Genomic DNA, 12,135 nt, shown 5'->3' with positions numbered 1-12,135 from the left:
GCTGGGTAAGATTAAAAAATGGAATATATTTGGAAAGCAGGTTAGAGTTCATTGGGGAAAATGGATTGTTCTTTAGTGTTCCAGCGTCTTTAAGGCTCAGGCAATCTGCACGTTTATCAGAGAAAAGGGTCCATGCTTCCTTCCAAACCACAATGATATCAATCAAAAGTCTAGGAACCATATTTGTAATGGAAGCTGTTGCACATACAGATGATATCCAAGGCCTATTACTCAGATTCTGCAGGTATCACTGTTCTAATAACATGAACTGTTTAGCTGTCTGTCACCCATGTGGCTGATCTGTGCTATGTGCTAAGGATGCTGAGATGTATCAGACAAGCTTCCTGTTGTCTAGTTTCCCATATTGGGAGAGGGGTATGAATTGGAGAAAGGCAAGAGAATGCAAAGAAAGCAAAGTAAGTGGGATGATAAAGGGGAGTATAGGGTCCTGGAGGAGAGGAGGGGCACCTAACCCAGCCTAGGGAAAAGGTCAGGAGAGTTTCCATGGAGATGCTCTCAGGCACCTGGGGAAGCCAGCTATCTATACTTTGCAGAAGGAACCTGTGACCCATGATATTATTCACAGGTTCGTAAACAGTCCAGCTGAACAGAATCTGAATCAGCTCTCCCAATCCTACCCTCAGCCCCCAAACAGAGGCACTACATGGGTCTGGCCAGTGTTTGAAGACTGGATGACCATGGTCAGGGCCAAGGACCTACCTGGGTGATCCTGAGGAGAAAGGCAGAGGAGAAAGGATAGAAAGCCAAGTGTACCCAGCCTAGAGGGCAGGAGCAGGCCAAGAAGAGTAGGCAGAGCCAATTTCAGGACCAAGAACTTGAAAGATTACATACAGGTTGGAGTAGAGGCATGAGTGTCTGCAATGACAACTATCATGAAGCTGAGAAGCCACACCTGCTATGCATGCAGCAAGGTGGCTAGGGAAATGACCAGGACTGGAAAAACACTGAGGGGAGAGCTAAGGGGTTGTCCCATAAAAAACTCCAAAGGGCCTTGGCTGGTTTGGCTTGGTGGATGGAGCATCAGCCTGTGGACTGAAGGGTCCCAGGTTTGTTTCCAGTCAAGGGCACATTCCTGGGCTGCGAGATCGCTCCCCAGTGGGAGGTGTGCAGGAGGCAGCCGATCAATGATTCTCCCTCATTATTGATGTTCTACCCTTCTCTCTCTCCCTCTCCCTTCCTCTCTGAAATCAATAACACACACACACACACACACACACACACACACACACACACACACACATATATATATATATATATATATATATATATATATATATATACTCTAAAGGATTGGGTAACAGCTCCAAGTAACAAATGTTTTCCAGAGTGATTTTGCCAAGTGAAAGAAGCCAGCCACAAAAGACCACATATGTGGTTCTATTTATACGAAGAGCCCAGGATAGACAAGTTCATAAAGACAGCCAGGAGACTGGAGTTGTTTAGGGCTAGAAGGGAAGGGTCCAGGGGAAATGGGGAGTGATTGCTAATGGATATGAGGTTTCTTCTTGGGGTAATACAATTTTCTAAAACCGACTGGGTGATAATTGCACAACTCCACAAATATATTATAAACCATTGATTGTATGTTTTGAATGAGTGAATGTATATGAATTATATCTCAGTAACTCTTTTCTATTTAAAAAATATAAAGTAAACAGTAAATATATATATATATATTCTATAGTTTTCAAACCAGGTAAGGGTAAAAAGAAAGAATTTTAAAAATGTTATTAATTCAAGAGAAGGCAAAAAAGTTAAGAAAGAAAATTAAAAGAAACAAAGTAAATAAATTTACCTGGTTACAGCTAAGTATAAGATATCAGCATTTATAAACTTAAAATCACCTATCAAAAGTAGAGTCAATTGATTGATTATAGATAATAAAAATCAAGCTTTTTTTTCCTAAACACTTCCTTAATATAAAGTCATGGAGAATATTTGGAAATAAAGACATGGGTAAGATATACCTACCATACAAATCAAAAGAAAGAAAGCTATGTGGCATTGCCAATATAAGAGAAAATTGAATTTAATGGAGAAGAATATTAGGAATAAATAGGAGCCCTACATATTGATCAAATATTCCATCAAGAAAATATAACAATCATGAATATATAAGCCATGATAAATTTATACAATGGAAAACATCACAGCAATGAAAATGAATGAGCTAGATCTTAAATGTATCAACATTGGTAATCTAACATATGAATTATTGAGTGAAAAAAGCAAGGTATTTCTCAAAAACATAAAGAATGACACTTTTATCTAACTAAGTTCTAGGACATAGAACAATGTATATTGTCTATGAATAAATACATAGTCCATGATTTTATAATTTTATGACATACCTGATAAGTGCTTGAATCCAAGCACTGCTCCTTTAAATATAGCACTTGCAGGGATTTAAGGAAGTGGATGTGCCCCTTGCAGAATCTGAATTGTACAAATTTCACCAATAACTCAAAATTCATATCAGATTCAAATGCCAGAAAACTCATAGGATGCCTACAAGATCCCTCGTCTACTGTTCTGTACTGGGCATAGTAAGATGAGTGAGGGATTGCCCCTGCCCCGAGGGACCTCCCAGACATCAGGGCTGATGGAAAAGTGAACACAATATGGTATGACACACTGGAGGGATGGGGAAGTTCAGAGAAAGCACATCCATTCCTCTCTGCGGGCTCAGAAAAGATCCTGGAGGAGATGCGTCCCGCACAGTCTTAAAGAATGAGTGCAGCTCTCTGGGGAAATGAATGATGGTGGTGGGTGAGGCTGGCATGAACAAAAGCATGCAGCAGAGTGGCCTGGGGTATGTGGACCCCTACATGGTTCATTGCCCATGGTTTGGGGATAAGAGTGCAGGTGGTGGGGGTGGGGGAACATCTGGTCAGAGAGATGGACAAGGGCAGATCACAGAAGACCATGTTGGCTTGCCAAAGAACTGGACCTAGGTTTGAAGGGGCCACTGCAGGGTTCTCAAGCTGGGCAGGAGCACAGCCAGATTAGCATTTGGATACTTCCTTCAGGCAGCCAGGAAAGGGACTCAGAGACAGCAAGTGGCTTTAAGACACTGAAACAGAACCTGTGGTTGAAGAAGTAGGTTAACTTGGTACAGTTTGGTGAGATTGGCATGAAAATAAGACAAATCTGTAAATACAGGATGGAGCTTGGGTGACTGCTAGGCAGCCATCAACAGGGTTTAGGGAAGGGAGGGTGGGTGAAGACAGTCATGAGTTCATTCTCTGGTGCTTCATAGTCTGGAGGGTTCTGAGGAGTTCAGTCAGCCCCCTGCTTTCTTATGACTACAGATGGTGTAATTGATGCAGGTCAGTGACCAAAAAGGGGGGAGGGAGGCGCGGAGAAGTGATTTATAAATTATTTCAGCTTCTGGCTTTTTGATAATATTTTTTGGTAATAATTATCTTGAATTCACATTATTTATGACAAAAACCCCACACACATTGATACAAAGATTGCAGTGAGAGGTTAAGCATAACTGAATTGTATTGAAATAAGAGAATTGCTAATGGGTGTTCCTGACATTTTTGCAATATCAAATCTGACTTTGTCACATTTACAAGGTACTGTGAGCCGGGATCCAGAGGCGGTGTGTTATCATCGCTTAACATAGTGTTCCTTAATTATCAGCACTCTCACACTTCCTGCGTAGCAGATTTGAATCTCTAGAAATAGCACAAACTTGAAAATTAGCGTTTTTCTCTTAAATAATCAGGGCGCTATATTTATAATTTTCATGGGATTGATGTCTGAACGAAGGTAAGCTAATTTCACACTCAGAGGTGAGGTAATCCTCTTCCCTTACTGTGTGATCCCCCTCTCCTGCAGGGTCTATTTTTTTCAGCCCTAAAACTTCCCTAGTATGACTAATCCTCACCATGTCCCCCTCTCCAGAGGTGTTTTTGCACTTGGCTTGCCCTTGTGCTAATTCACGGTGTTGGCAAGGAACCCTTGATAAAATGAATAAGGTTTCCTTTTCTCTACAGTGACATCCACAACCCTTGATCACATGAATTGCGCCATTTTTAAACTTTGACAGAAGTTGGAATGCCTTGATAGGTTATTGAACTCGAAATGACATACAAACTGCTGTCCATCCCCTGGCAGTTGAGTGGGAGAGGAAGAGAAAGGAGGATGCAGATGAAGCAAAGAATAATCGATGGAGAGAATTCTGAGTGGTCCTTAGCAGAGCAGTGAAATATATGGATTCAACCCTTGGAAGTCCATACCCTTGGGTCCTCATCCTTCCTCTGTACCCACCTCATCCCACAGGCACCGCACACCCTCAGGGGAGCCCCCTGTAGGCCCACCTCCCCAGCATGCATCCCTGCTGCTCCCGAATCCCTCTCCCAACACATTAGAACTGCCACCTTGCATTTTGGTCGATACTGCTCATTTAAAAAGAAAGCAACCTTTGGGGATGAATTAATCTTCCATTATCAAATGCCTGGTGTCTAGCTAGCATCCTAGTGATGCTCAAGTTATGGCAATTTTTCAGGAGTGTGAAGAGGTGAAGTGAGGAATTTCAAGCCCTGAGGCCCAGACGCCGTCTTGGAGCTACAGAAGCTCTCAGCTAAGCTGTGTGTGCACAAGGCCAGCCTTGGAAGAATGAACAGTCTGCACTGTCAATATCACTCACGTTGCACTTGCATGCTGTCCTCTTGCAGCAAGCATCCCCCATGAATGAAAAGCTCTCTCTGGCAAAGACATTGTGAACTTGAGGGGGGAGGGATCGTAGCCAATGCATCTGTGTTTTTGCAGTGTTGGAGCGATGCACACTTCCTGATGGTTATGGGTGTTCAATAAATAGATCTTGATAAAAGAAAGAGAAAGGCACAAAGAGACAGAGAATGCTAGACAGAATCTGAGAGTACAGGGAGGTCTTTCAGAAAGGGAAGGCAAACAAATGTTATAACAGAACATTGCTGAAAAGAGGTAACGAGAGACTAAAAGGAGGCAAGAAAAAGGGAAAGGGAAAACAAATGAGAATTTAGAATTGTAGGTTCTTGGGTGTATGGCTAGGAGAGGTCTCAGAGGCCACTGAAATCTGCTCCTCTTCGAAACCAGAGTTCTGCGCCTGAATCCTAGGGCTTTGTCTGTCTGGTGTCAGTAAGAACGCAGCGGGGCTGAGAGGGCAAGGAGTGTCTCTCTGAAGCTGGTAGACATTGCAGCTGTTGGTCACTGGCCAGGGATGTGGCACTTCACACGGGGAATCACAGCTCTGAAGAGAGTATGTAGCGAACATTGACTGTTTTTGCCACCTTGCTTGCATCTTCTTTCAGGGAAAACTACCCCAATTCACTTCAGGAAGACGGGGCCTCCCCACTCTCAGGCTAGGTGCTGTGAGAATCTATTCCTCTCAGACTCTGGGGGTGGGCATGGCACTCAGGCTTGGCCAATCCTAGTGTTGCATTCCCTTCGTCAGTAGAGTGGTTCAGGGATGGCCGAATGACCCAATCCCAATTCAAGACAATAAAACCCAGCTGTGGCGCTTGCTGGGGCTGCTGAGAAAGGAGCCCCACTCCAAATTGTCATGAATGATGCTTAACAACTTCTGGCAGGGAAGAGTGAAGAGATCAGTGAACCCTCTCCTCCAAACACAACAGAAAATTGGGGAAATTGTCAAAATAACTATTTCAGAGCTCTGGAGATTGACCAGAGGCAAACAACACACTGAGGACTGTTTATTCATGCAGAAACTGCTGAGGTTTGGGTAAGAGCAGTGGGAGTGTGTGGCATTCTTGCCTGGGACTGTTCATAATCCTCATTTCCCTTCCTCTAAACTTGGTTGTAAAGTGGGGTGGGGTATGGGCACCAGCAGCTTAATCACAGCTGGGGGAAGGTATTTGTAAGCATGTATATATAAAGGATTTGCATTTAAAAATATAAAGAAGTCTTACAACTCAATGATAGGAAGATAAGCAGCCCAATTTAAAAACAGGCAAAATATTTGAGTAGATTTTTCACCACAGGAGATATATGAATGGCTGCTAAGCACAGGAAAAGGTGCTCAACATCATTAATCACCAGGGAAATGCAATTAAAACCACAATGGGATACCATTGCACACCCACTGGAATGGCTCTAATTCAAAATGACGAAGTCAAGTGCTGGTGAAGGTATAGAAACACAGAAGTCCTTTTACCTTGCTGGTGAAAACAAAAACAAAAACACAAACAGATTAGTATAGACACTTTGGAAAAGTTTGGCACTTAAAAAAAGTTACCTGTAGCCTGGCTGGTGTGGCTCAGCAGTGGAATATCCGTCCATGAACCAGGAGGACATGGTTCAATTCCAGGTCAAGGCACACGCCTCAATCCCTGCTGTGGGGCATGCAGGAGGCAGCCAATTGATGATTCTCTCTCATCATTGATGTTTCTATCTCTCTCTCTCTCCCTCTCCTTTCCTCTCTGAAATCAATAAAATCCTTTATAATAAAAGCCTAATATGCAAGTCGACCAAACAGCAGAACGACCAGTAAAACAATGGGTCACTGTGATGCACACTGGCCACCAGGGGGCAGACACTCAATGCAGGAGCTGCCCCCAGCTCACAGGCCCCAGGCCAGCTAAGGCAGGTGGAAGGGACACCTCTCCCCCCCCCCCCCCACCCCATCGCCCTGCTGGCCACCCCACAGAGAGAGGCAACCTGTGACCGTGGCAGGGGGTGGGGTTGGCTAGCAGGCATTGCCAGATTGGCCAAGGCAGATGCCAGTGGAGAGTCCCCCCTGACTGCCCTGCTGGTGGCCCCACAGATCAGCCCTGATGGCTGGCCAAGCCTAGGGACCCTGCCAGTGCAAGAATTTCATGCACCAGACCTCTAGTATAGATACAAATTACCTGTAAACTCACCAGATGGTTCTTCACTTCCACTCAGTTATCTAATCAAGATAAATAAAAATATATATTCACCCAAAGGCTTGCATACACATTTTCATAGCTTCATTTATAAGAACCCAAAGTTGCATTAATTGGTGAATAGACAAATAAAATGTAAGGCATTTATAGAATACATTTGTATTGAGCAATAAAAACAAACAAACTACTGATAGATGTTACAACATAAATTAACCTTGAGAATATGATGCCAAGTGAAAGAAGCCAGACACAAAATACTGTATGTCATTTGGATTTTTTTTAATTCCTAAAAGGGAAAATTAGTGGTTGCCTAGAGCTGGGGTAGGAGCAGGGACTATTATAAACAGGGGTGAGGAAACATTTTGGAGTGAGGAAAGAGCTTTAAAATTGGATTATGGTGTTGATTCTATAACTCTATAAATTTACTAAAAATCATTCAGTTGTGCCATTCCGTGGATGAATTTTATGGTATGTAATTTATACCTCAATAAATCTGCAAGAAAACACACACACACACACACACACACACACACAGAGATGCCTCGCTTCACTTGTGGTCAAAATCATGCAAATTAAAGGACTTGAGAAATAACACTTGCTACCTATCACATGGCAAAATTTTTTTTAAAAATTAAAGAATTAAATTACATATCACTGGCAAATATGTAGGAAAAGGTTGGAATAATTGTTTTAGCTTTTTAATAAAAAAAATCACAGAAAAAATTGCTGTAATTAAAAACATCTATGTTCTCTGGATCTACAACCCCACACCTAGAAATCGAACCCATAGAAATAAAGATGCAGCATTTAGGATGTTTTAAGGGATTTTGTTGCAGCATTGTATTTGATAGCAAAATGTAAAAAACAACCTGGAAACAATGGCTGCCTGTCAATGTGGAAGAAATAACTTGTGATGAATCCATACGGTGGTTCCAGTGTTCAGTTGCGGTTCATTTGAGGAGAACCTGTGTTGATCCTGGGGAATTAGGTAGGTGCCCAATCCCTGGGAGGGCTGGAAGAGCAAGGTTGAGTTTTCAGGCTTGACTTCTAGGATATCAGCGCAGAACCGGGCCACCAAGGTGGCTATCCTCTCTGCCATAAACAGGTAGCCAACCGTGGTAGATTGTGTGATTGTTCTCAATCATTTTCTCCCCTTCCTAGCAAAGGTAGTTTTACTTCTCTACCTCATTAACATAAAGCTGGGCCACATAACTTGCTTTGATTAATGACATGTCAGTGCGAGTGAAGCGTGCCAGTTCCAAACCAAAGCTTTAAGTGCCTTTGCATGGTTCCGCTATCTTTGCAAACTGTCACAACAATGGCGTGTTCTAAACAGCGGTTCTTGTAGCCTGGGTCCTAGGACAGTGTTTGACAAACTCATTAGTCGACAGAGCCAAATATCAACAGTACAATGATTGAAATTTCTTTTGAGAGCCACATTTTTTAAACTTAAACTATATAGGTAGGTACATTGTTATTAACTTAATTAGGGTACATGGGTGTTTTTTGTTTGTTTGTTTTTGTTTTTGTTTTGTTTTGTTTTGTTTTTGGAAGAGCCACACTCAAGGGGCCAAAGAGCCACATGTGGCTCTAAAGCTGCAGTTTGCCAACCACTATCCTAGGATAATGAAGATCCAGGGGTAAGGAGTCAAGTAAAATCTACAGCCATGTGCAACATCAAGGAGAGATCACTCTTTGTCATTAGGCACTAACATTTTTTTAAAGCAGCTTAACATAAAAAAGCTGACTAATAAAGCCAGATATTCAGGAAGCTACAGCCCCAATAGCTGGATCCAAGATACAACGTAGCAGTCATCTAAAGCAGCGGCATCACTGCCCCATGCCCTGACTCTGGCTGTCCGTGAAGCTGGGCACGAGTTCCTGGGCTTCCTAGTACAGCTGAGATGAGAAGCAGCTACAGCAGGGTTCTTCCACACCCTCGCTTCCAAATCTATCTCAGGTGCCCGTGAGCCAAAAACTAGATCCAATGAGAAATTGTAGGTCCAGGAAGGGTTGGAGATGCATACAAAAAGAGACTCCCATAGGAATAGAATGCAATTGAGTGTGCTCACCTACAATACCTGCCACTCATATTGCACAATATCATTCAGGTATTAAAAGAGTGAGTTAACCCCAGTCGCTTAGGTTGTAGTCTGCCAATGGCAGTTCCTACTAAAGGAGGCTATAAAGCAAGCATGTCAAACTCAAAGGCTAACACTGGCCAAATAAACAAGGCCACAAGTTTGACATGCTATAAAGGCTAAAAGGTGCCAATCAGAGGGGTTCCCATTGGCTAAAGTTGGGAAAACTTGAGTATTAAAAGAATTGCAGAAGATTAAAATGCATCAAATATATGCAAATGAATTTTAGTGATAATCAATGTTAGTGAAATCATAGATTCAGGCAATTGACTCCCAATATTAGAGGGTGAAAGGCTTTGGGGAGACTTTGTCCTGGATGGATAAGCTGACAACACCTGAACCACCAATCCATCTCGCTATCACTCAACGTGAAAAAAACACAATGCATTGCAACAAGAAATCCGAAGAGCTGAATCTACGTTTTATTGAGCCTCTAGATCTAACTGCCAGCTTACATACAATAGAATATAGGGGATAGAAGAGCATGTTAATTGTTACCTTGAGAATGTGGTCATCTAAATTTAGGGTGTGCTAAGTCTAAATTTACTTGAGTAAATGACCAAGTTTTTTTTCACAAATAATAGCCTGTGTAAAAGGGGAGAAGGGAAAACCATTATGAATGAAAAGTTGCCTAAGAGAAATGTCAGTGGAATGTGACTTGAAATCATCTTTAGAACTTTATTAAACCAAATATAAAGAGACATTTCCTTAGATTATAAGAAAAATCCAAACACAGCTTATTGGATGATATCAGACAATTATTCATTTTGTTAGTATCATAGGTATTGTGATTACTGCGGAACATATGTGAGAAGTATTACGGTTAAAAGGTGATCTCTGAAATTTTCTGTAAAGTACTGAAGGCCTTGCTAGAAAGGAAGGAAGGAGGGAGGGAGAGAAAGGAGGAAGGTATGAAGGAAAGGACAGTATTAATTGTTTTCCATTCTTGTAATGAATTATTACAAACTTAGTAGCCTAAAAAGACTCCACACATTTATCATCTTGCAGTCTGTTGGTTAGCAGTCAGACATAGTTTTCATTGGGCTAAAATCAAAGTGTTGACAGGCTCTGCTCCTCTGAGGCTCTTGCCTTTCCCAGTTTCTAGAGATTCTGCTTCATGCAAGGTTGCTTTTCCCTGTCATCCTAACATAATTACATCTCCTTCTGAACTACAGTTAACAAAGAGTTTCCAATTTTAAGGACTCACTCGATTAGTTTGGACCCGCCCATATAATCCAGTATAATCTGCTCATCCCATGTACTTAATTACCCCTGCAAAGTCCCTTCTGCCTTGGAGGATAGAATGTTAACATCTCTGGGGGGCCATTAGTCAGCTATCATAGGAAGGACTAATGAAACAAGGTTGGCAAATGTAAATATTGATAATTGTTGACGCTGGGTGATGGGTATCTGAGAGTTAATTATACTTCCCTCACTTCTTTTGTGTTATGTATGAAAATTTCCATAATAAAAGCCTACAAAGAATGAGTTAGGTCTACTGCAGCTGACTATAGAGGATTTGCATGATGAATTATTAGGTAGAAAAAGCAAACTACAAGGGAGTATAATATAATCCTAGTTTTATAAAATAAACAATGCCTGAAATGTTATATATTTGTTTGCTTGCCCACATTTCTTCCCCCCCCCTCTCTCTCTCCCTCTCTCTCTCTCTCTCTCTCTTTCTTTCTCTCTTTCTTTCTCCTTGCCTCATGTATACATTAATGATTAAATGAACCTGGAAAAAGCTAGGATAGAATATTTATGTAAGCTGTTAATATATTGGTTACATAAGAAGTGTGTATTAAAGTAGGGGAGAGGGAAGGAAACTCTAAAAGAGTTCAGGTAAAGCAGTTGTTTGATTTAAAAAGCAAATATATAAGTCTATAAAAATTTTATGCATGAAAATATATAAATAAAAATACATATCTCTTTCTATACAATTGCACATAGAAATACATGAATGGATGATCACCCAGTCTAGTCATCTCAGAATAGAGGATAGTTGGGATAACTTTTTACTCTCTCTTTATACTTTTCTGTAGTTTGAAAATTGTTTATGCTAAACATACATTCTAAAAAATTATGAAAGATACAGTAAAGTGATTTTAATTAAGGAAAATAAACGTATTATTAATATTCTCAGTATCGGGTGCTTACCCTTCATCCCCTGATCCTTAGCTCTCTCCCTGCTCCTCAATAGAGGCAGAACTGAAATTCTAAACAGTATCAAAAATGAAGATAAATTCATATGACTGAGAGTAAGAAAGTAGGGTATGATACCCTCAAACTTTAGACTTTGTTAGAAAATATTTACAATTAAAGATATTGTATTAAGTTTCTTGAGCAACCAGCAAAATAATGGAAATAGATATTATAACCAACCAAGGAGAAAAGGGAAGTTAAGAAAAGTACAACATAATAAAATCACTGGGGAAAAAAAAAGTCTGTACAAGAGTAAAAATGTTTGGAAAAACATGCTAAACAATTAAAAAAATATATTAGCAGCCCAGGTGTAAACATATGCAACTAACCTATTAAAATACAACATGTTGACTAATCAGAAAAAAGTTTTAAAATCCATTTATTTGCTGCTTTCAAGAGTAACTAATAACATTAATATAGAAAGGTTAAAAATAAAGGATGGAAACAGCATATCATGCAAATGTTAACCGAAGGAAAACTGTTCTACTAGATGAGGTAGATTTTAAGGTGAAAAGCATTACGATGCTGCATGACAAATGGTAATTCATCAGGATATAATTATGACCTTACGCTCCTAATAACATTGCCTAAAATAGGCAGGATTATAAGAAGAAATGGAAAATGCCCAGTCCTCATAGGGGGTGTGAGTACACAGCTGTCGTATACTGATGGATTAAGAAAGGAGACAAACATTAGTAAGGGGCTCTGGGGCCCATTAGTCACTTGCAGAGAGGCACAAAGCTGTAGGCTGAATGTCTGTGTCTCCATGACACCCCACTCACATTCATATATTGAAACCTAATCTCCAATGTGATTATAATAGGAGGTGGGGCCCTAGCGAGGTCATTAGGTCATGAGGGTGAAGCCATCATGAATGGGATTAGTGCCCTTAT

This window comes from Pipistrellus kuhlii, unplaced genomic scaffold (genome assembly GCF_014108245.1).
Source record: "Pipistrellus kuhlii isolate mPipKuh1 unplaced genomic scaffold, mPipKuh1.p scaffold_m20_p_11, whole genome shotgun sequence".
NCBI classification, from domain to species: domain Eukaryota; kingdom Metazoa; phylum Chordata; class Mammalia; order Chiroptera; family Vespertilionidae; genus Pipistrellus; species Pipistrellus kuhlii.
Note: the sequence above shows the minus strand (reverse complement) of the source record.